This window comes from Camellia sinensis, chromosome 13 (assembly GCF_055761805.1).
Source record: "Camellia sinensis isolate YWXY chromosome 13, ASM5576180v1, whole genome shotgun sequence".
Classification (NCBI taxonomy): Eukaryota; Viridiplantae; Streptophyta; class Magnoliopsida; order Ericales; family Theaceae; genus Camellia; species Camellia sinensis.
In genome coordinates this window covers 55,980,065-56,004,950 of record NC_138973.1, presented here as the reverse complement: position 1 = coordinate 56,004,950, position 24,886 = coordinate 55,980,065, and the positions used below count along the sequence as shown (strand labels likewise).

General features: G+C 33.6%; 1 long non-coding RNA gene across 1 annotated transcript; it reads right to left on the bottom strand.

Moving 5' to 3' along the window:
* Positions 1–371: 371 nt before the first annotated feature.
* LOC114284825 (uncharacterized) lies at positions 372–4,715 on the bottom strand. Its single transcript, XR_003637045.2, has 3 exons — positions 4,429–4,715; positions 1,139–1,207; positions 372–645 (listed from the first exon to the last, which is right to left on the bottom strand). It is a non-coding gene; the product is annotated as an uncharacterized LOC114284825 (long non-coding RNA).
* Positions 4,716–24,886: the final 20,171 nt, after the last annotated feature.

Sequence of the window (24,886 nt, the reverse complement as noted above, 5' to 3'; positions counted from 1 at the left end):
CACATCAACATATTTTTATAAACTCAAACTTTAAAAATCTCACTTAACTTAATTCCTAAATATCCTTTCCCTGATCACTTAAACAATTGCCCACGGTCGCTCGCTCACTTTTTCTCAAATAATTGCTAACCAAGGAAGTGAAAGGAAAAATGAAAGGTCATGTAAAGGCCTTAATGGGTGTCTCAAAAAATTTGTTAGAAGAATTGAAATCCATGGGAAATTTGTCACAACCCAAACCCGCCCCTACAGGTTTAGCATCGTAATCGGCTAGTAATCCTGGGATTATCGAAGGCCTCTGAGACAGATTGTCATAATATTAGGGGCTAGCAGAAGCAAATAACAATATACAATGTCCATTGAGTTGTGCAGACTTATATGAGACAGAAAAATTTTAAACTTTTTATATACATATATACGCATCATCTTTAAGTCATTATATATATACAGATTAGACAAAAAGGGACTTAGCCCTATTTACGAAATACGCATGACTTGTTCAACCAAACACGAAAACAAAACTTAAAATTTAAATCACATGGCCATAATCACTTGACATATCCGGAACCTCCACGGGAGGAACATAGGTTGGCTGACAAAAACAAATTCTAGGCAGATGCCTCTAAGCCTGGTCGCGCGCGTGATCACCTACATACATAAATAATACAGTGAGCTAGAGTCCAGTGAATAATAACAAAGTAAAGAGGTTTTATGAATGATGTCCAGCACAAATTAGGATCCAGTAATTAAATCAGAACATATTCAGACTTCAAACAGAAATAGATTCAGATACACACTCATGTTCTTATTCTGACTTTACATAAGATCATACGTGGTACACCCATTAGCTATCAGATCAATTTGGTCCAGAGACCCACATGCATAGTTGGTACCAATGACCATAAAGGTCCATATCTTGTGCGCAAGTAGCCATAGTATTGTTACCCCCAAGCAAGGGCCACGTGCAGATTGGTCGCGGTATTGTTACCCCCGGGCGAGGGCCACGTGAATTAAGGGTGCCACAAATACTTTTCAAAAAATTGGACATTCATTCATAATTCGTAAGATTCAGAAAACAGATCATACCATACCAGACAGAAAATACTGAAGTTAAACATAACTTTATAGAGTTATTACTCACAGATAGCCGCAGAAGCAAATTAGAGGGATTGGACATATCAGATAAATCAGGCAGACAATGGCGCGTGACCTACACAAACACATAACACATACACATTGAAATACAATATTACTCCCTTGATCAAACTTGACTTTCCTAGTCTTTTTCCATCTAAATAGTCCGAAGTTCTACTATGCTTATTCTTTCTCATTCAAATAAACCGGGTTCTTATTTCACATATTCTTTCATTACTAAGCCCTTCTTTTCCAAATAGATTGATCTTTTACTTGGCTTTTTAAACAATTACCACTAGATCAATTATTCATTCTTCACTAACTAATCTATGTTGATTGGTAGCTTATTAATCTTTATTGAGTCATAAATCATGTCTAGAATACCTTGGAAAGAGATGATAATAAAAATGTGAACTAAATGCAACTTTCCAAAATATGCTGAAAATGGGTCCTCGCTCGAGCGCCACTTTGGCAGCTCGAGCGGACTGTAAAATTTGAAAAACTTCTAGGAGCTCGATTTTCACGCTCGAGCGAGACTTTCCTCGCTCGAGTGAACAACGCAAATTCTGAAATTCCAAAATTGCAATTTAAATTCAAATCTGGTATTCAAAGTCTCAAAACATGTATTTCTGGTACACAAAAATGGAGAACCATAGTATGCGTTAGTAAGCACTTTCAATTAGAAAACATTCATTCAAAATCATGTTCTAATTGCCAGAATTTAGTTTTAATTCATCTTATTAATATCAACCCACAATTCTAAAATATAAATTAGACTTCCCAACGTCTTGAAATTCCATGATGTATGTAATACAAATAGATCCCACCTTATTATTAATAACAAAATCAACTTAACTCAATTCTTGACCAAATACTTGATTTATAATCATGGGTGTTCTAAAATGTATCTAAATAGAATTATTCTAAAATGTATCTAAATTGAATAAAATTCTTAAATTACATCACATGCATAGATTAAATAAAAAAAATCTAATTATAAAATCAAAACTTTAGGATCAATTCCAAATTTCCATAAACTTGATTTTCTTAAAACATTTCCTTTGTCTCTTCAAAATATGAACTTGAATGGCTCGATTCCTTTAAAATTCATGTATTACAGGAAAATACTACAAAATCAAATCAAATAATTAATTTTCCAAATTAATTTCCACAACTATGAGTCCACTCAATTCCTTACTTAAAACCTTATTTCTCACAAAATCCATGAGACTAATTCCATAATTTTCTTAATTCATGATGCATGGAGGATTATCTAAAACATGAAATTAAAGTTATAAAACTCTTAGAAAATATTTGCATGTGTAAAATTTGGGTCAAAATTCAAACCAATTACATCCAAAATTCCTTTAATTCAATATTAAGTTCAAAATGTCAATGAATTCATAATTTCCCAAAACTTGCTCTCCTTATACCCAGACATGAAATTAATTCTCCAACTTTCTTAAAGATTTATTGATGCATGTAAAGATGAAGTCCAAATTCATGAGGAATAACACAAATTAAACTTACTTGATAAATTTTCCCAAACTCATTTCCTTAATCTCAAGCTTAACTCAATTTATTTTAACCTCAATTTAATTCATAGTCATAGATATTCCAAAATATGTTTAATTTGAGTCAAACTCTTAGATTACATTACATGCATGGGTTAATAATTAAGATCAAAACCCATATTTATTATTTAATTCTTCCAAATTACATGCATGTAGAAATAAGACCCAATTCATGCAAGATTACAAAAATTGAATGCAAAATAATTAATTTCTAAATTAATTTTCATAAATTGAACATAACTTCATTTATTCATCATCTTGCTAACTCCTCCTATTTATATGAAATTGGATCCAAGTTAAACAAATATAAGAAACCATAATTCATATTCTTTATCCTAACTTGATTTCACATGCAAACCCAAATCTTAACAATTTTGGTGTGTTTGGTAACGTTTACGTTTTCAGTTTATGTTTACAAAAATTTTATAAACTGATTTTTGTTTATTTTTAGAAAAACATAAACTACAAACGCGTTTGGTAATTGACAAAATGTTTAAAAAATATAAAAAATAAAAAAAAGAGTGAAAAATGGCAAGTGGTGGCGAAAGACAATGATGGAAAGTGGTGACGGTGGGTGGTAGGTAGCTGGTGGTGGGTAACGGTGGCAGGTGGGTGGGTGACCGTGGCGGTGTGGTGGATGGTAGCGAGTGGGTGGTGGCGATGGCGGTGGCGGGTGGTGGTGGCAGGTGGGTGGCGGATGGCGGGTGGTGGCAGGTAGGTGGTGGTGGCGGGTAGGTGGCGGGTGGTGGTAGTGGGTGGGTGGGTGACGGTGGCGGGTGGTGGGTGGTGGCAAGTGGTTGGTGGTTGTGGTAGCGGGTGGTGGGTGGCGGATGGCAGGTGGTGGCGGGTGGTGATGGTGGTTGGATGGGTGACGGTGGCGGGTGGTAGCGAGTGGGTAGTGGTAGTGGTGGCCGCGGCGGGTGGTGGGTGGTGGTAGCAAGTGGATGGCGGATGGCGGGTAGGTAGCGGGTGGTGGGTGGGTGGGTGGGTGACGGTGGCGGGTGGTAGGCGGTAACGAGTGGGTGGTGGTAAGTAATAGTGGTAGGTAGGTGGCGGGTGGGTGATAGTGTCAGTGGTGGTGGTGGTGGGTGGGTGGGTGACAGATGGCTGGTGGTGGCAGGTGGTGGATGGTGGTGGCAAGTGGGTGGTGAGTGGTGATGGCAAGTAGGTGGTGGGTGGTGGCGGTGGGCGGTGGATGGTAGTGGCGGGTGGTGGATGGCAGGTAGGTGGTAGTGGTGGTGGTGGTGGTGGTGGTAGTAGTGGCAAGGGGTGGGTGGTGGTGGCGAGTGGGTGGCAGGTGGGTGGTGGTGGCGGGTGGTGGATGGTGGTGGCAGGTGGGTGGTGGCAGGTGGTGGTGGAAAATGGTGGGGGTGGTGGTGATGGAAGACGGTGGTGGAAAATAGGGACGGGTGGTGACTAGTGTTGGGTGATAAAAAAAAAAAAAAAACTGAAAACTCAAAATGGAAACACATTTTTTGTGTTTTCATTTTTTGCCCAAATTTATAAACTGAGACCACTGATTTATAAATCAAAAATTTTACCAAACAAGTTTTTATTTGAGCTTTTTAAATTTTTATAAATATAAACAGAAAACTGAAAATACCAAACAGCACCTTTATAATTGACCTACAAAGCTTTATTTTTAATTCCCTCAAAATTCACCTTAAATCAATTTATATCTACATTATTTAAACAATAGTAGGCAGAGGATAAGATTTCTTACCTTAGGATGATTTTTCCACAATTTTTGACTTAAATCTTGGTATCCCACAAGGCTTTCTCCTTCCCCTTCTCTTCTTCTTCTTGGTCTCTCAGCCGTGCACTCTGTCTTTCTTTCTCTAATCTCAGCCGTGCTCTCTCTCTAATTTGTCTCCAGCAGAAACAAAGCTTCTATGACTCCATTCTTCATCCTTTTATTTTATTATTTTATTTATCAATTTAGTGGGACACTTGTCCACATCATATGAATCCATGTTTCATTAGCTTAACAGACTAATCACACTTTAATTTAATTAAACATCAATTAGCCTTGATTGATCATAACTAATTACGATTCCTACATGATTTAATTAGTCTAACTCGACTTCCATAATACCCAATTAATTATATTTAAATTTATCCTTCTGAATCAGATTTTTAATCCACTCCCAAAAGGCTCCAAATATTAAATTAAATTTATTATCATTATCAATTTTGATTTTCCAAATTATTTAGGCCTTCAATTTTTGATCAGACTCAAATTTCTATCAATAAATTACATATTCAAATTGAACACATCATAATTAAATTTAATTTATAATAACCACAATTCTCAATTCTCATGACTTAATCAACTCTAATTAGGACCTAATTAATCGAATCTCAATTTTACTAAACTGAATCGAATATTTAATTAAACTCTCAAATGGGTCCGTAATTAAAATTAAATTGATTCAATTTCTCAATTTTACTTCCTTAAGCCATTTGGACCCTTAGTTTCTAATTTCGAAATAACTCTTTAATAGAATCATATATGAATCAGACCGGCCTACAATTCCCATAAATCCCGAATTAAATTATAATACCCGGTAATTAAATTTCAAATCTTCTTAACTAATCAAGTACTAATTATCATACGTGATGGGTCATTACACAATTGGCCGTCAAGAGATAGCTAAATTACATCGGACTTGGGGTCACTACTATGGCAAACGCACAACAGTGACTGCTGTGCTTCATTTTGTGATACATTATGGGTTTATTTTTATGATCTGAACCGTTCATTTTGTAGGATTTGTTGAGTACTTCAAGCTTACCAAAAATCATATTAATCGGATATCAACAACTAATGATCGAATTGCATATTTTTATATTATTTTTCAAAAGAAAAACTTCCTGTTTGTTTTTTTGGTTACCAATCATATAGTTATTGGTATCCGATTAATATGATTTTTGGTAGGCTTAAAGTACTCAACAAACCCTACGAAATGAACGGTTCAGATCATAAAAATAATTTCATAATATATCACAAAATGAAGCACAACAATCACTGTTGTGCCTTTGCCAAAGCAGTAAGCCCAATTCCAATTACATCTACATATGGGTTGTACGTGTCCGCGTGTCTGAGTACCCGAAAGTGTCTCCAATCACCCAACTACTTTTAGAGCGCATGTGATCATCAACACATTACCTTTTTTCCATTCTATTTTATTTCAATCTTATTTAATCCTGGTTTGGCATATATTAAACGGAAATTTTTTAATTAAAATTGTCACAAAAAGATAAAATAATTTTTTAGTTTAATAAGACATAATATTACATTAAAATTTTTTAGTCTAATAAGATATAATGTCACAATAAAATTATAATCATTTCATTTTTTCTCTCACAAAAGTCAAAAAAACCTCTATTACTTGATGCTATGTTTATGTTTTTATAAAATTAAAATATTTTAAAGTTTTTTTATTATTTAATTATGTGAATCTATAGTCCTAAACTGATTCATTATATTTAAATGGATTGATTCGGATTGGTTTCACAATTTAAACGGATTAGATTGGTTCCAATTTTTCAGAAACCGTAGTTAACGGATTGGTCTTGATTTATCTCCATCCAAACCAATCCGAATCATGTCTACCCTAACTAATGTATAAGAAAAAGTTTTTTTAAAAAAACAAAATTAATGTGAGATTCAAATAACTCATGCCCATTAGATGCGCGTGGTGGTAGATTTTTATTTATACGGTAAATTATAAATACATCCCTTCAAATTTGATTAAAATACGAATAATTTTGTGTGGTTTTGAAAATTATATTTCATCCCTGAGCTTTTTAATTTCATAACAAATCGTCCATTTATTAATAAATCATGAAATCAATCAACAATTTTTAATAAATAATTTAGATAATTTTATTATTTTATAAGAGAGCAATTATTACTTTCATTTTTTTAATTAATTTTATTAAATAAAAAATTCTAATCAAAAAATATTTATAATTTTTCAAATCACATAAGATTATTTATATTTGAAGCAAACCTTTAAAAGTGTATTTTTAATTTATCTTTGTTTATATTTGGTCCCAATGAGTGGTCAAAAAGGGTGGCTGAATGTTCTAGAAGAAAGTCTACTAAAAAATATCCGGTAAATTATAAATATACCCCTTGATATTTATTTAAATTACAAATTACTCCTTGTAGTTCTAGAAATTACATTATGTCCCTAAGGCATCTAATTTCAAAATAAATTATCAAATGAATTAACATTTTTTAATAATGTTAAATTTTAATTTTCATTAAAAATTTAGATAATTTTATTATTGTATAGGTGAACAGTTAGAAATTTTATTTTTTCAATTAATTCTGTTAAATAAAAAATTCTGAAAGAGAGGTATTTGTAATTTTTCAAACCACATGGGACAATTTGTATTTTAAGCAAACTTCAGGAGTGTATTTGTAATTTACCCAAAAATATCTTACAGTCAGAATGACTGGAGGTAAAGCGAAACTTCCTCTTGTATTTGAATTTGTTTGGTTTGTATCTTAAGATATAATTTTTGAGAAAATTTTTTAAAATTTTGTTTGGTTTAAATTTTTTGAATTTTTAAAAAAAAATCACTTTCTCTCTCCTACACATCAATCAATCACTTTTTTTTTTCTCTCTCATCTCTGATTCTCAATTATTTCTTCTCTCACACACATCTACACAACTATAACAAAATATCAAATCTTTCCAAACTCCCAAACTACAAAACCATTTTCAAAATAACCAATCAAACAAAAAAAAATTCTAAACTCTCTAAAAGAAATTTTTTGAAAATTTATCTCCAAACACACTTGTCTCCTCCACTCTTATATCGATTTTTTTATAAATTTATTTTTTTAATTGTTGATCAAAATTATATTTTTTAAAACATAATTTCAAAATAATTTCAATTAAAAATTGATATGTATTTGATAAATAACTTATGTTTATATTGATGTGGGTTAGTTCTTACTAGATTATAACTAATTGTGGTATTACTTATCACTCATTATAAATTTTTATGATTATTATTTTGATTATAATTTTAAAAAAAATTATTTATATTTTATGTGGTGTTTAATTATTACTCATTATTATTTTTTAGTTATGATTAAAAATAATTTAATTATAATATTTGTTATAATCAATACTATTATAATTAATTAACATATATTACACAACCTTTTAAAATATAAATAATGATTTTTTTGATCATAACCCTTTAAAAGTGTATTATAGCGTGATCCTAGGTCCATATCAATTTATAATGAGTTGGGTTTTTCTAGCTAGTTGCCTTTGCATGTTCCTAAAAGTATCTCTTTTTTTTATTATTATCTATTTTCTTCCCATTTGTTGCACTTTCTACTACTTTTTGAAATGGAAAGAAATGAAGTTTTGTTTGTTCTCTCGCCAAGAAAAGAGTTTCTTAACTAGTAAGGAAAACACAAAAACAACTAGGAAGAGCTTATTGTTGATCTAGAAATAAAACACACTACGGGATTGTTTGGTATGTGACTTTTCAGTTTTAAAAAATAATATATAAATATATTTTTTAGATTCATTTTTTAGACTCAGTGATGTGTCAATAAGATGAGTAGTTGATGATTAGAGAATAATTGAAAAAAAGATTTCACTTAGATGTTTTAATAAAGTGACACATCATTGGGTCTAGAAAGTAAGTTTAATTTTTGAACCTGAATAACAATGCTCTTTGATTAAAATAGTCAAAAAAATCAAAACACCCAATTATATCATTTTCTCTATGTTTTGTACATAATTTCATAAAAAATAAAAAATAAAAAACCAACTAAAATAACCAATTCCCAAACGAGCTCTAAATTATGCAATTGTCCTTTGAAAAATATCAATTTTATCATTATTATGAAATAAATTTTAGCATTTTAACCCTATTAAAAGTTATATTTTTATTTCCCCTTCCGTCAAAACCTAGTCATTTTTACTTTTGCTTCCAATTTTTTTGAAAATCTCATTATTTCCATGCAATTTTAAGTATTTTAAAATAAATTAATGTTTTTACACTTAAAATTCGTTAGATTTTTATAATTAGCAATCTCGTTTGACAAAATTCCTTTCAGTTATAATTTTATTCACTCTTTTATTTCAGTTGAATCCAACCTGAATTGTGCCTATGTGGAGGAGTTTGTAATCTTGAGTTGTTCATGTTTGCCACTTCGCTAACTGTGTACAAGGATCGAGTAGTAATTAGTGCACTCGAGCAGTGAATAGGAGCATGCAATTAAATTGTTTGACTGCTCAAGCGGTAATTTGTGCACTCGAGCAACGAATAGGAGCATCTAGTATCTCTGCTTGCAAACTAAACTTCTAGGAAGCAAGTTTTATCGTTCAAGTAGTGAATGTTGCGCTCGAGCGGTCGGCCTATATGTTTTACGCTGATTTTACTCACACCGCTCAAGCGGTGATGTAACGCACCGACCCTTCACACGTCATCGATATTGTCCGCTTTGGGCCACGCCCGCACGGATTTGTTCTTCCTAGTGGGTCACCCATCCCAGAACTACTCCAACCTAAGCACGCTTAACTGTGGAGTTCTGTTAGGGATTTCACCACCCAAGAAAAGTCCTCGATGCTATATAAGGGTATAGGTTTTTACTTTTATAGCCCAAATGGTATCAGAGGCGACTCTCCAGAGTACCGAGTGTGGGCCCCTAGCGTCTCTCGGTGCATGTGGGTGGGCTTGCGGGCTTGCGAGATGGCAGGCTACTGCACGGAGACGTGCAGCCTTATGGGGGTTGGATTATAAGGCCCCGGTGTCCCACATCGGGAATGGAGAGGGAGTTCTTGGGCTATAAAAGTAAAAACCTGTACCCTTATATAGCATCGAGGCCTTTTCTCGGGTGGTGAAATCCCTAACAGAACTCCACAGTTAAGCGTGCTTAGGCTGGAGTAGTTTTGGGATGGGTGACCCACTGGGAAGAACAAATCCGTGCGGGCGTGACCCAAAGCGGACAATATCGATGACGTGTGAAGGGTTGGGGCGTTACAGGTGAAGTGTGCACTTGAGCAGTCTTTGCAAATCTATTTATTATAAAGTGCGTTATTTGAGCAGTCTTTGCAAATCTATTTATTATAAAGTGCGTTATTTGAGCAGTCTTTGCAAATCTATTTATTATAAAGTGCGTTACTTGTTATTTTTAGGGTTTAAGCAATCCAAATTCTAATAAGAGAGTAGAGCTACCAAGGTTTTCTATATTAAAGGTTATTTTTATAAGTGTTTTCTTGATGATTTGAGAGTGATCAATGAATCTAAGAGCTTTATATTGACTTCATCAAGGAGTTGTTTTTACTGTTATGTTTACAAAAAAGAGAGGTGTTCTTCGGTAGATTCCGGGAAACTTAGGCTTGAAGTTTTGGTGGATTCCGAAGTGGCTCATTGTCGTGGATTCGACATCAGCGTTGTGGATTCAACGTTGGGTAAGACAATGTCGAGGTGAAGACGGTAGTGGAAAAGGCACATTAGGGTCAGTTCAATATGAGCGTGAATTCGCTAGATAACTGAAGGTATACATGTGTAATTCATTTTTGCCTTTTTAATGTATTGCTTTGTGGTTTTGGCCTATAGTTTTTTTTAGAGCGAATTACAATAATGGTCCCTGTTATTTGTAACTTGTGTCACTTTGGTCCCTAACCTTTCAATTGTGATACATTTGACTCTGAATTTTGAATTTCGTTCCAAATAAGAATAATTGAAGACACCATTGCTCCATTTGAAGGCCAAAGTTGTCAATTTGATAAAAATATAAACTAGTTTGATAAAAATAAATGTCAAAAAAATATTTTTTAATTTTTAAAAATTATTTCTACCTACCAAAGATAAAATTATATAAAAATGATAATTTTTTTTCATTTCTATTTTTTTACCAAAGTAAATTTTAGTATTTGTTTGGGTGATGATCATGTAATATATAGGTGGCTATTTTTGTTGATGTTTTTGGATGTTTATCATGTAAAAGATTGTTATATTTATTGTTAACAGATATTTTTGATACTTATCATGTAATGGATGGTTATTAAGCTTTTAACGTATAATCGATATGTTTAATATATAAAATATTTTTAGTTTTCAATTTTTGATTTAATGGATTGATTTAATAACGATATCGAAGTTGTCACCATATTTGACTTTAAAAAAAATAGAAACTAATTTAACGAAAATAAATATTTTAAAAAATTATTTCTATCCTCCCAAAAGATAAAATTATATAAAAACGATGTGTTTTTTTTTTCACCAATTTAATTTTTCGTTTTTTAGAAAACATTTCTCAAAATAAATTATGAAAACCAAACCAAACAGAACTTTATAATCAAAAAAGTTTCAGTTTTATTTATTTAAAAAAAAAAAAGGCCATTACATTTCAAACAATATACAAGTTAACCAACACGAAATAAATTGTATTACGACTTTGCCCTTGGAATGGACCATTTGCAAAGGAAACATCTCTGATTGTCCTTATTTGGAATAAGATTCAAAATTTAAAGTCAAATGTATCACAATCGAAAAGTTAGAGACCAAAGTGACACAAGTCCCAAACTATAAGAACTATTAGTGTAATTCGCCTTTTTTTTTTATCAGAATCGAAGGTGCTTTAATTATGATTTTTTCCACGTTAAATTGTTGTGTCAATTTGTTATTGATTATTTGATTGAGATTGGTATTTCACAATTTAGATTTGAAATATTATCAAGAATCAATATCTCGAGTTATTCAAATTTTTCAAAATTTTAATAATTTATTTTAATTCCTTCAAAATAAATAATAATATTGTTTCAAGGACTTGGATCAAATCTTGGATATGAATGATAGTCATAGTGCATGACGTCGTAATGGTACGTAGCAAAAAAGGGACATGTGGAGAGCTAAGGGTTGTTGTGGGATAGGAGGATAGTAACAGGAAATGGATGGAGATGAGGTGGCGGTGATGGTGGTAATAACGGCGGTGACGGTGTGGTGATTGACAATAAAAACCAGTCGTAGGGAATTGCAATGTGAGTAAAGAGAGATAAGAAATGACTAAAGAGAAAAAGAGGGTAAACATGTAAGAAAATCATGATTTTATACTGTTTTAGGAGTTTCTCTCCACATTTCTTCTTTGGACTCATCTTCATAAATTTTTTAAATTACAGTTTAGCCTATTAAAGTATCTCCATCAAAATAGTTAAATTTTAATTAAATGTTTATTTTTTTATTTTAACTAACCATATTTTCAAATACATTCTCCAACAAATTCTATATTTTTTATTCTATTCTATTTTTATTTTATTTTTTTCCAATTCCAAATTTAATATTTAAGAGAGCATTAAAACAATAAATGATCACATTTGTTTAATAGAAACTGAAAAATAGATTGTATAGATATTATATATATTCTCTAAAAATTTAAAAATATTATACACCTATTACATATATATGTAGTATTATTATTATATTTGCGGGTCAAGTAGGATTCGCGTAAAAAATATTCCCCTCCAACCTCGACCCGAACCCAATTGGGATTTTTAAAAGCTTCCTCAAATCCGACCCTACCCTATTCAACTACTCCCAAACCCATCCCATTAGGGTCCGGGAGAGTCAGGGACCAAGAAAATTGGGGTATTGTGCCATCCCTAAGCGCAAGAGGTAGTGACTAGAGGTGTTGGTGAGTGGTGCTGGTGATTAGGGGTGGATGGTGGCCGGAGGATGGGAGAAGGAGGAATGAGCCAATTTTGTTTATAGTTATAAGAATTCAATAAATTTTGTAAATTATTTATAAATTTTTAAAAACAAAAATTTTAGAACTTTTATAAATATAAATAGAAAGTTACAAAACATACCTTAAACATCTGAGAGATGTTTGGCAAATAACATAGGATCAAATAAGCTTAATCCTCTAATTTACAACATATTAGCAACTGTAACAACATATGAAGAATGAAACAAAAAATTAAAACAAAGAATTTCAAAATCTCTTGAGTGCCTCTTTCATTCTCCTCATCCCTGACGACAATGAGCTTCTCTCTCACATCCCCTAGTGTATTTGTTGGCCGGAGGTTCATCACCTATGGGGTGTGGCCTTACGTAATTATGATGTATAGCACCATAGCCAATATAGTCGTCATCTTGAGCTTCAAATTCATGTTCTTCTTTTTTTTCCATTTCCATACGTGGAATATCTTTAGCTGTGGTGCTCACCAAGAATGAGCACAAGATTGCTCCCACGCAAAACACAATCATTTTTTTGGATATGGAAGCCATAGTGACCAAAATTATGGAAAGGTTTTTTGTGCAACAAGGAAAAAGCTAATGCATTGCTAGGATAATTCTCCCCTATTCGATATTTTGGTGGATAAGGGTTTTATAGCTATAAAAAAGTTCCTATTTTAAGGCATGATAAGTTAGGAGTTTGTAATCTGAGGTTGAGAATTTTTTTTTTTATTCAACCAAAAATTAACAAACATAGAAGTTTAAAAGTAGTATTACAACAAAATGGAGGGCTAATCCCTCTCAATACTAATTCCAGTCATATCTGCTTTGACCAAAGCTCTTACATACTCTGGGATCATCTAGTATCACCACATGTTCATATTGAGCCACACCTCTGTTAGCCAACTTGTCTGCAACTGTATTTCCTTTTCTCAGGATATGACCAAGTGAACAGTTGCATCTTTTCATTAGGAACCTTATACCCTCTACGATGGCTTTGTAAGGAGTGTTATGGCTTCTGCCACTCTAAATTAGCTCGATGGCGTATGAAGCATCAGAGGAGGAATAGAGAGAAAGAGAAGCCCCAATTCTTTTAAGAGCCAATGTCAAAGTTATGAGGGGTGACGTAACAAACTGAAAGACTGCTTGCCACGTGTCTATAATATTAAGCTTTCGTTTGGGAAGGGTTAATGTAGCTTGACTTTTTAACTTTTTAACAAATTTAATCTAGCTGAATTAGTTTTGTTTAGAAAGAAGTTTTGACTTTTTTTAATTTGGATATGAGAGTTGTGAGAGAAAAAAAAATGATTATGATTTAAATATGATATTTTATCTTATTTATTAAATTAATTTACTTTGTCTTTTTCTACTAATTTAACCAGTTTAATCCTTTCCAAACAAAGCCTAAGTGGTCTCAGAGGTCTTCTTGTGTATGTTGTGAGTTGTGTGTGACAGAAGCCATTTTTAGGTCATCATAGTAGTTCCATAAAATAATAGCAATGATCTGGATTTTAAATACATATTTGATAATTTATACAAGATTCTTAGTATTTTCTAGAATAAATATTATTCTAACTCGAGTCTTGGTTAATTCATGATAGTTGTTGATTTGATTAAAATCAATTTTAAAAATAAAGAAATAAAATTTAAATAGGTTTTTAAAATTTATATATTCGACTAGACTCCACTTATTTATATATATTTTCAAATTTTCATATATAGGGAAATGCACTATCCATAGAAATGTGGCTTCCCAAATAATGTCGGTAGAAAGAGAAATTCATAAATATGTTAAATATGAATGAAGAATTAAAATAAAATAAAAAATTAAAGGAGTGTGAAATTCAAAACTAATTATAAGAATATGGGGTATGTTTGGTTTGAGTTTTAGAGATGAGTTTTAGAAAAAAAAAATTTAAAAATTGTTTGGTTTGAGATTTTTCTCAAAAAATTTTCAAAATCACTTTCTCTCTCTTACACATCAATCAATCACTTTTTCACTTTCTTCTCTCCTTCTCAATCGCTTTTTCTCTCACACACATCTACTCAATTACAACAAAATATCAAATCATCCCAAACTTCCAAACTCCAAAACTACTTTCAAAATATACAACCAAACAAATCAAAAAAATTTCTAAAACAAAATTTTTTTTCAAAAACAACTCTCCCAAAAATAAACCAAACAAGCCCATGAATTTTTTATGTTTCATCCCTTTTACTTTCTATCGCTTCCTCTAACCTATAACCAATTAGTTTTTCATATCTTAACCCCGTAGTTGGTCACCCGTCCGCCACCCTTAGTGTTACGATTTAAACCTGTCCCTATAGGTTTAGTGTTGTAACTAGCCAGTGATCTTGGGATTACTAAGGCCTCTGAACAAATAAATAACATACAAGGGCTAATGGAAACAAACACAAACATCTAACGTCCATAGAACTGTGTAGACATACATGAGACTGAAAATTTAAAATTTAATTTACATAATTAAGACGTCATACCCATGTCACCATTCACACATATAGACAAACAAAAGGCCTGTTCAACTTAACAAAATAAATACAAAAGATTTGTCACATGATTCACAAAAACTCGACCACTGCAAAATAGGAACCTCATCGGGAGGCACTGTGGCTGGCTAATAGAATAAAACTCCAGGCAATCAACTCTGAGCCTGGTCACCTACATACATACATAATAATACGGTGAGTTGGAGTCTAGTGAATAACAACAGAGTAATCGATTTATGAATGATGTCCAAATAGTTTCAAGAATCAGAGTTCATATCAGAAACAGATTCAAATTTATATATGTAACCAGAAATCATAAGCAGTTATATGTGGTACATCCATTAGCTATCATATCATCTTGGCCCTAGGACCAATATGCATAATCGGTATCGACGACCCCAAAGGTCCATATCTTGTGCACAAGTAGCCATGGTATTGTTTCCCCTAGGTAATGGCCATGTATAAAACACAATATTGTTTCCCCCGGGTAAGGGCCATATTATCATTAGCCACAGTATTGTTTCCCCCGGGCGAGAGCCATATAAACATATGTCACGGTGTTATTTCCCCTTGAGCGAGGGCCATGTGAACTAAGGATGCCACAAATGCATTTTAGAAAATCGAACATTCATTCATTATTCATAAAATAACAGTTCATAAACAGATCATATCTTATCATTTTGAAAATACTTATAATCAAACATAGCTTTATAGAGTTGTTACTCACAGATAGCTCTGATAACAAAATGGACTGTGCAGACATATTGGATAGCCTATGGCACGTGACCTACACAAGCACATAACAAATGCTTATTGAACACACACCCGGAAAACACATAACTCATTCATTTTCTATCTTGGTGTGTTTCTAATTCTTATCCTCATAATTACGTATTAAATAAGGCGTAGGAATGCCTAAGATGCAATGAGGATGCCAAAATGTAAGTTGAAACACTTAGTCAAATTTTCAAAAACATGGCAGTCCGCTCGAGTGAAACATCGGTTGCTTAAGTGGTCTGTAAAGTTTGCAAAAGTACTAGTTGCCTGATTTTTATGCTCAACAGATATGTACCGAGCCTTCCAGCTGATACCGGTAAAAATGGTAATTGGTAGTGCTTGTAGCCTACTTATAGACACGTCCTAGAGATTCCCAGTGTTGTCGCCACTATCTTGTTTTCTGTTGTAAATGAAATGTTTTCATGAACTGTGATATAAGTATGGCATCGCATGGTTTTGGAAAGAGATATAAAATGTTTTGGCATGAGTGTTGCATATGCATTCACTTTATAACTTCATTAAGATTCATACGCTGTGTTAGAATATCTTACTGGGCTTTGGCTCACCTTATGTGGAAAACCATTTTCAAGTGCTGATGATATGCCTCTGCCAAGGTCGTAGCTTGGGAAGACTTGGAGCCAAGAGCTTCTTGTTTTGTTCTTGTTGTACTTATTTTGTACAAGCCTAGGGCTTTATTTGTATTGAGTTTCAAACTCACTTTTGTTGTAACCAAGCATCGACTTGAAAAGTTGTAGCCATTAAGGCATTCATTTATCTGTTTAACTCTTATTTATATCTTTTGCTTATGACACATGCTATAGATTCAGGGTTATAACTTATGAATGTACAAGTGCATGTGCCATATATTATACAACTGGATCATATGAATGCAAAGATATCATATTTTGAAATGTATTGGTAATTGGTAATTATTGTGAGATGATCCTATTGTTAATTACTTCAGGGGGTGACATTGCTCTAATCCCATTCTATTCCACCATTTTCCACTAGCCCCAATTCCAATCATTCCCTCATTTGCTTACCCTACAACTTCCTCCACCACTGCACCCCTAGTTCATTTTTCATACTATCACAACATTTCTAGTTCTTTCTATACACCACTAAAGCACCCTAATCCCTTTAACATTACCACCACAACACCCATAATCCCATGCAAGTCTCTTTGCAAAACCATGGATTCTCCATTCCCCCACGCCATTCCCATCTTTAAATTTGTACGAATCTCTCTAACGGTCACAATTTCCTTCTCTCTTTAACAATAGTGATTTGCAAGGAAGGAGACTGAGGGCCCGTTTGTTTTCAAATGTAGAATGGAAGGGATTGATAATGATGGATTAATAGTGATAGGATTAAGTAAAATTGTATTTGTTTTGATAATAGTTGTTTGTGTGGGTATTGTTAAATTATTTTTATATAAAATAAAAATGAAATAATAAAACAAATAAAAACCATGGTTTTTACTTAACAAAAACTAGAATTTATTAAATATTAATGTTCAAAATGTGTAGCCCAACATTTAAAAAAAAAAAAAAAAAAAAAAATTTGCTCTTGGACGGTTGACCGGCCAGATGACCAGCCGGACGTCCCCCCAAACGACCAGTAACACCCTAAGCCGAATAGACTATTTTTTAATACCATGTCTCTCGGCGAACTATGAATCCCAACACTGAAGACCCATCATAATCTAAAGGTACTATGAATCCCCTCCATAAATTTTCCAACAAACACAATATTAGTAGATCCCACCTCTATCTCAATCCCATCTCTTCCTCCATCTTCCAAAACAAACAGACCCTAAGAGTGAGTAGTGACATAGAAAATGGGTTGGCAATGATTAAGAATGGTGGCATGTTGGTGGACGATGAAGGAAGAGGTTACAAATAAAAAAAGAAGAATATATATATTGGAAGAGATTGTTAGCCGAGGTGCCACGTGGATGGACCAAGTCGCCGAGTTATGATGTGATCATATCTAAATCCGAGATATTCGAATAGATGACAAGAGTCCAAAATGGTTTTAGGTTCTGTGTTTCGACAAAGATGAGACTCTTAAGGGAGTTCATTCTAATCTAAATAGAAGGAGTCTTAGATAAGTGATATCCTTATAAATGATAGAATCCCATGAAGTAAGATTTCTAGGCGAATTGGATACTATTCACTACATAAAGAGAGCACCCATGTGGGTCTAAGGGACGCTTTAATTGAGAGTTGTTTTACTCAAGTTAATATCTTGTGATATAAGTTACTGACTTGATCGTTAGAGTGTCCCCGAATGGACGAGCCACCACGGTATTTCTTACTCTCTTATGTGCATGTGTTGGCTTAATCTATTCTGTCATGTGCTCTCCACCTAAGCTCCCTAGATCTCGAACAAGAGAATTGTTTGGTTATGAGGTTGTAAATCAATACCCACAAAAAGAAATATATTGGAAGAGAATGATGGGCAATTTCACCATTTCAATGGTAAATTTCACACATTTATGATTTTTGTTTTCACCTTTTACTATAAAAATGATTTTCCACAAATTTGAAAACATTCTCTTTTTTTCTTTTTCATTTTCATAAGATAGCGATTAATGCATATCAACATATTTTTCATTCCTTTGTCTTTTTCAGTTGTTTGGATGCTTTCCATACGGCCTGTACATCCCCAAATTAATTTGCACCAATATTTGTTCTCTTGATAACTCCATAGGTTTGGACCGGTTCTCAATTTCACCATTGAAGAGCTTACTTCTTCGCCAATTATGGTTCTCAGGTAAGTACCGGTGAGCACCCATATGCCCTATCTTACTTCGCAACTCTGAGATGATGCATCCATGTTACAATTAGGGCAAGCCAAGTAACCTTTTGTACTCCAACCATACATGTTACCATATGCAGGAAAGTCATTGATGGTCTACATGACTGTTGCAAGCATTGTAAATATTTGGCCGTTTGATTCATCATATGTTTGCACACCATGCTCCCACAGATTGTTTAACTCCTCTACCAATGGTTGCAAGTAAACATCGATGTCTCTTCCAAGTGCGGTTCGTCCGGGAATAAGTAATGACATCATCACAAATGGATCTTTCATACACTTCCATGGGGGTAGATTGTAAGGCATTAAGATTACGGGCCACATGTTGTATGATGTACTCATATTTCCAAATTGATTGAAACCATCTGTGGCAAGCCCTACCTTTACATTCCGAGGATCCGCAGAGAATGTAGGATGTAGCCTATCAAAGTCCTTCTATGCCTCACCATCAGCTGGATGTCGTAATACTCCATCATCCACACGTTTATCTTTGTGTCATCTCATATCTGTGGCTGTTTTTTTCGACATGTGTAATCTCTTCAACCTCGGTGTCAAAGGAATGTACCTCAATATTTTGTGTGGAATTTTTTTACCCGTCTTGTCATTCAACTTGTATGTAGACTCCATACACGTAAGGCAATTTTCCAATGTTACGTTATCCTTCCAAAATAAAGTACAATCATTCTTGCATGTATGAATGGCCTCGTATCCCAAACCCAATTCACGTAAGAACTATTTCGCGTCATAAAGGGTCCATGGAACAGTTTTATCACACTTTGGTAGAATGTCTTTGAAAATTTGCATAACCATATCGAAAGATTTGTTGCTCCATTTATTGTACACCTTGACGTGAAACATCTTAATTACGAAGGACAAGATGGAGAACTTTTCACACTCTGAATATAATTTGCGTTGAGCATCATCAAACAACTTCATGAACTTTAACAAATTGTGCCTCTCCGAACTAGTATGCTCTTCGTCGATATGATCATTCATAAGACCACTCATGTAAATCTCTTCTAACATGGTAGGAAGTTCACCCAAATTTTCGTGATTGGCTGTCATTCTAGCTCCATTGCTTTCAGTATCATCGTTTCGCATAGTAGGATGATCACGAGACATGGGAACATGTTCCCCGTGGTGCACCCAAGTTCGATAAGAACACGCGATTCCTCTTTGAATCAAGTGCAACCGTACAACTTGTCGACTAAATTTTATGTCGTTCAAGCAATAGATACACGGACAACGAATTTCATCCCCAGGTCCTAAATTCTTCATAGCAAACTCAATAAGACTGAATGCCTTCTTGATACTCTTTACTTTTCAGCCTATCTTTTATCATCATCCAACTCTTGTCCATTATTCGAACCCTACACATCAAGCAAAGATGGTCAAGCAGAAGTAATATTCACTGAGAGTGAGAGATTACACTTTCTACTCGTTAAAAGGCTTGAAAAATATAGTAGACGAAACAAGGTGGGTATGGAAAAGTAAAATATTAAGGTAATTTTCTAAATAATTAGTATTTTGTATTTAATTGCAAATATTGTTATTGTGATTATTAGAAAAATTCCACGCCATCAATAAAAATATATTATTTTATTCCATGTCATCACCATATCATTGTGCCTAGTCATTAGTGCACTATCTGGACTCGTTAGATTCACCACGAGCCCTATTTCAATAAAAAAATAAAAAAATAATAATTTGATATGACAATTATAATATGTTTAATTTATCGTGTTTGTCACAAAAAATATGAATAGTCTATTTGTAAAAACACACATATCTTTTTTTTTTTTAAGGGGATGGGGGGAGATAAAAATAACAAATTGAAAAGGCTAATATATCGAATCAACCTAATTTTTTTTAATGATAAACTATTCAAATTATTAAAATAGAATCCATGATAGGCCCTACGAGACTGGACAACACCATTCAATCCATTACTATCAAAATCTCAATAAAAAAAGAGTAAAATCAAAATCAGTATAAAAAAAAGAGTCATTCTTTGGTACATATGTATGCAAATTATAATATTTGTGATGTTGATTACCAAATTTATCACAACTAAATTGTGACATTTTGTTTTCAGGGCCGTTGCAGGGAAACCGCCGCTCGAGCGTAGAATTGTTGCTCCTAGCATTTTGTTGCATTTCAGGCATGTCTGCTCGAGCGTGAAATGTTAGCTTCCAGTAAATTTACTGTAGCACTACAAAACTTGTGAAGTTTCTCTTTTTTCTCTTGAGCGAAGAAGTTATTGCTCAAGCGGACCCTCTTGATTGTGTCTGGACGCTCGAGCGTGGGAAGTTATGCTCGAGCGGGAAACGCAATATCAGCTTTTTAAATATGGTGATTCTAGATCATTCTCTCATCTCTTTTGTTCCATCTTCCATCTCCTCTTCCTCTCTCTATGAAACCCTAGATTTCTATCTCCCAATACCTCTCATACCTTTGAAATCCACCCAAAATTGCTTGCTAGAGGCAAAGAACACTGGAAGATTATCATTACCTACTGATTGGATTGTGGGTTTGCGATAGATTCATGAAGAAGCTTGGATTTTGGGCTTGATAGTTGAGGTAGGGGCACTTTCATCCTTGCATGTCCTCATTTTTGAAGAGATTTCAAGATATTGTATGTGATTTGTAAATCAATTGGGAGATTTCATGGTATTGTGTGTGATTTGTGAACTAATTGAATATTTTGTTGGATTAAACCCTCATTTCACATGTTTACTCACTTGCTTAATATTTTGTTTGAAATATCTCCATTCCTTCTTTAAAATATGAATATAAATGTGGTTAAAATCTAGATTGGTGATAAAGAATAGAAACCCCCAAATTAGGTGAAACCCTAAGTTTCCAAGTTGAGTAAAAGATACAAAACTCAATGGAATTTCTTTTGATTCATGAAACTTTGAGAACAATGGAGAGATGGGAAATGTGGATATTGATATAATTAAAGGAATTATAGCTTGTATGCTATTGTTCTTTGAGTCTTGTGCGATGTTCATATATATCGTAATGTTTGATGTTTGATTTTGGGATTAGAATGTGAATTAATTGCTGAGCATCCATGAGTCCACTGTGTGAGTCGGTTTTGGGTAAATGTGGTGTTGAGTTATTACTCGTGCGGGGAGTCTAAAAAGGTGCCCAAATGCCTTGTCTAGGCTTATCTCTGGACGAATGTGGAAAAATGTTTTGGGGTGTCCACACAGTCCCGCCGTATAATAGCCGGCGAAAGTTGAAAAATGGATGGTTTTCTTTAGGGTGTCCACGTCCCGCCGTATAATAGCCAGCAAATGTGGGGGTTGTTTGCAAAAAGTGAAAGTAAGGGTTGTTCTCTATTGGACTCATGTAGGTGAATGTGTGACATGATTTCCATGGTTGTGGATGTTTAATTGTTTTATATGATGACATGAATTGTAATTGGCCATGTTATATTATTCGGTTCATTCGGAATTGTTGATGATTATCTGTGAAGATGAATTTTATTGTATCATTTTATCACATAAATACCATAAACTTGTTCAAAGGATTAGATACCTGGATAAATGTATTCCTATTGGGCATATAGCTCAACCCTAATTTATTTTTCAGGAATTGATGAAGTTCAGCCTCATTGAAGGATTGGTTCAAGCATTAGCTCCACTTTCTTTTTGGGAAAAGTTGAAGTCAGAAGCATTTTGGTTACTTTCCTTTAAATTTGGGATTTTGTAACAGAATTACTATATGTATTTTGTGATGTTGTACACCTAAGGGGCTTATATTTTGTTAAGTCATCTAGTTCATTGAACTGAAAAGGGAAATTGAAATATTATGGGAATGTATTTATTAAAGTGTAAACAATTGATTATTAGTTCAATGAGAAAGATGACCTTTTGGGATTTAATGACATCATGTTATTATTGTCCATTATAGTGTGAATTTCCAGGGTATTACACAATTTTTTTTCAATCATAATTAAAAAATAATAACGAGTCATAACCAAGGGTAATGCTATGGTACATACCCTCAAAAAGGTGTGTACAAAATGTGAGTTATGATATTTGTTTAGTTTTTTTTAATAATTGAGTGTTTGTACTAGCTTATGATATTTGTGAAGTTGATTACCATAAATGTCATAACTCAATCTTATATGAGTCATAACTACGAAAGAAAAAAGAAAAAAAAAAGAATTATAACCAAACATCAAATAAAATATAACTAAAGAGCTCTTGGATTATAACTAAAATAATATCATAACAAATATCACAATGAGTCATAACTAATACCATAAATTACTTCAGTGGTGGGCTAGTGACAATTTGAGAAAAGTTGAAAGGAAAATCTAGAGAGCCATATCCCTTGCAATACTTCGGTCCATTTGAAAGCACAAAAATAAGTGTGTATTTAATGGTTGCAATCCCAGTTTTAATGAAATATGTGAACTTGTCAACATTAGAGTTGCTCTTTGGTTTAAGTCTTCTAATAAGATGGCACATTTTTCAGTAAATGACTTTGTAACCTAAGGCAAATGAAGTTTGCTTTGGTGGAGGATCTTTTTGATATTGGGTGGCTGCTGTCAAGATTAGCTATTTTTTGCTCTGGTTTGTGTGGCTGAAAACAGGGCAGCCAGAGTGGTTGTTGTTATTTTGATTTTGATTTTTGGTTTCTCATCAATCCTGGTGTAATGTTAGCATATGATTGAATTTGTATGTTGGTGCCAACATAATTAGGATGGATGTGTTAATTATGATACTTCTTGCACTCTCACCTTCCTTCTTTTTATTAATGTAATCCTTGTATGATGTACTTTGCGATTTATCAATAATGTTCTTTTTTAGCAGATAAAAAAAAAAAAAAACAACTAGTGGCATAATGTTTATAAGGAAATCATAACCAACACTCTAATGTCATAACCAAAGACTATACAAGTTGTAATATATGATACACACCCATTTAGAATTTTCTAAGAACAAAACACCACATAAGAAAAGAAAAGGAAAAAAAAAAGGGGAAATAAACATAGAATCAAGGATTAGGGCAGCATCATACCATCAAATTCCAATTCAAATATTTAGCCATGGTCAATAAACATAAAATCGTATATTACTGGCCATACATGCAAATAAATACACAACAATGGATTAGAGCTTTCAAACTAATAAGAGAGAAAGGAAAATGAGGGGGAAATCAAACCAGTTGAACCCAATTTTAGAAATTACAAACCAATTTCAGAATTTAAACCAGTTGAACCCAAAAAACCAGTTGAACCCAATTCGAAAATGGATTAGGGCTAACTATTTTGGCCATCAAACCCTTAAAATTGAAGAAAACAAACATGCTTTGAACCAAACCAATTTCAGAAATCAACGCAAAATTAAACTAAAAAAATATATCAAACCCTAGAGTATTATGTGAGAAATGGGGAAATAGATTAAGCGAGAGAGAGAGAGAGAGAGACCGAGATCAACAAAGAGGGATAGACACCCAGAGAGAGAGAGAGAGAGAGAGAGAGAGAGAGAGAGACCTATGATTCGCCGCTAGTGGGGGAGGTGATTTGCGGCGGTGGCGGGGGTGCCATGCGACGCTGGCGAGCGACAGTGGCGCGCGACGATGGTGATCGTCAGTGGTGAGCGGGGGTGAGGTTTGGTGTAAACTCTATTCTCTGTGTGTATGACACAAAACATAGAGCAAACTGTGTAAGTGTAGAGAGGAGACACAGGTGCCAAAATTAATTCGTTTGCCTCTTAAAAAAAAAATTCAAGCTTTAGTGACCAAAAAACATTTTGTAGCCAATAGATACCATTTTGCTACTATTTTTTTTTTTTGGTCGGCAAAGAGTTATTATATGACGATTAAATTATTTTAGTCACCAAAACCTCATATTTGGCGACCAAATTATTTGGTCGGCAAAAAGAATTAAAAAAAAATTCGCTAACTGTTTGGCGACTAAACTTTATTTTGTCAACAAATAATTATATTTTCCGACCAAATTAAATCTTTAGTAGCCCAAAGTTTAGACAATCGCCGACTAATAGCTTTTTAGTCGCCTATCAGTGAATATTTAGCGACTAAATATTTTCTTTAGTCGCCAATAAATAAGATATCTCAACTAAAATCATATAGTAGCTGAAACTTGAATCATCGCTAACTAATTTTATTTTTAGTCAGCAAAACTGTCTCTTTTGGCGACTAATTTTATTTTGGTCTCCAAATTTAGTCGTCAAATGTGTAAATTCTTGTAGTGAAAGCACCCCTGTAGGTCTGAGGACACTTTAATTGAGAGTTGTTTTACTTGAGTTGATATCTTATGAGATAAGTTACTGACTTGATCATTAGAGTGTCCCCAGGTGGACGAGCCACCACGG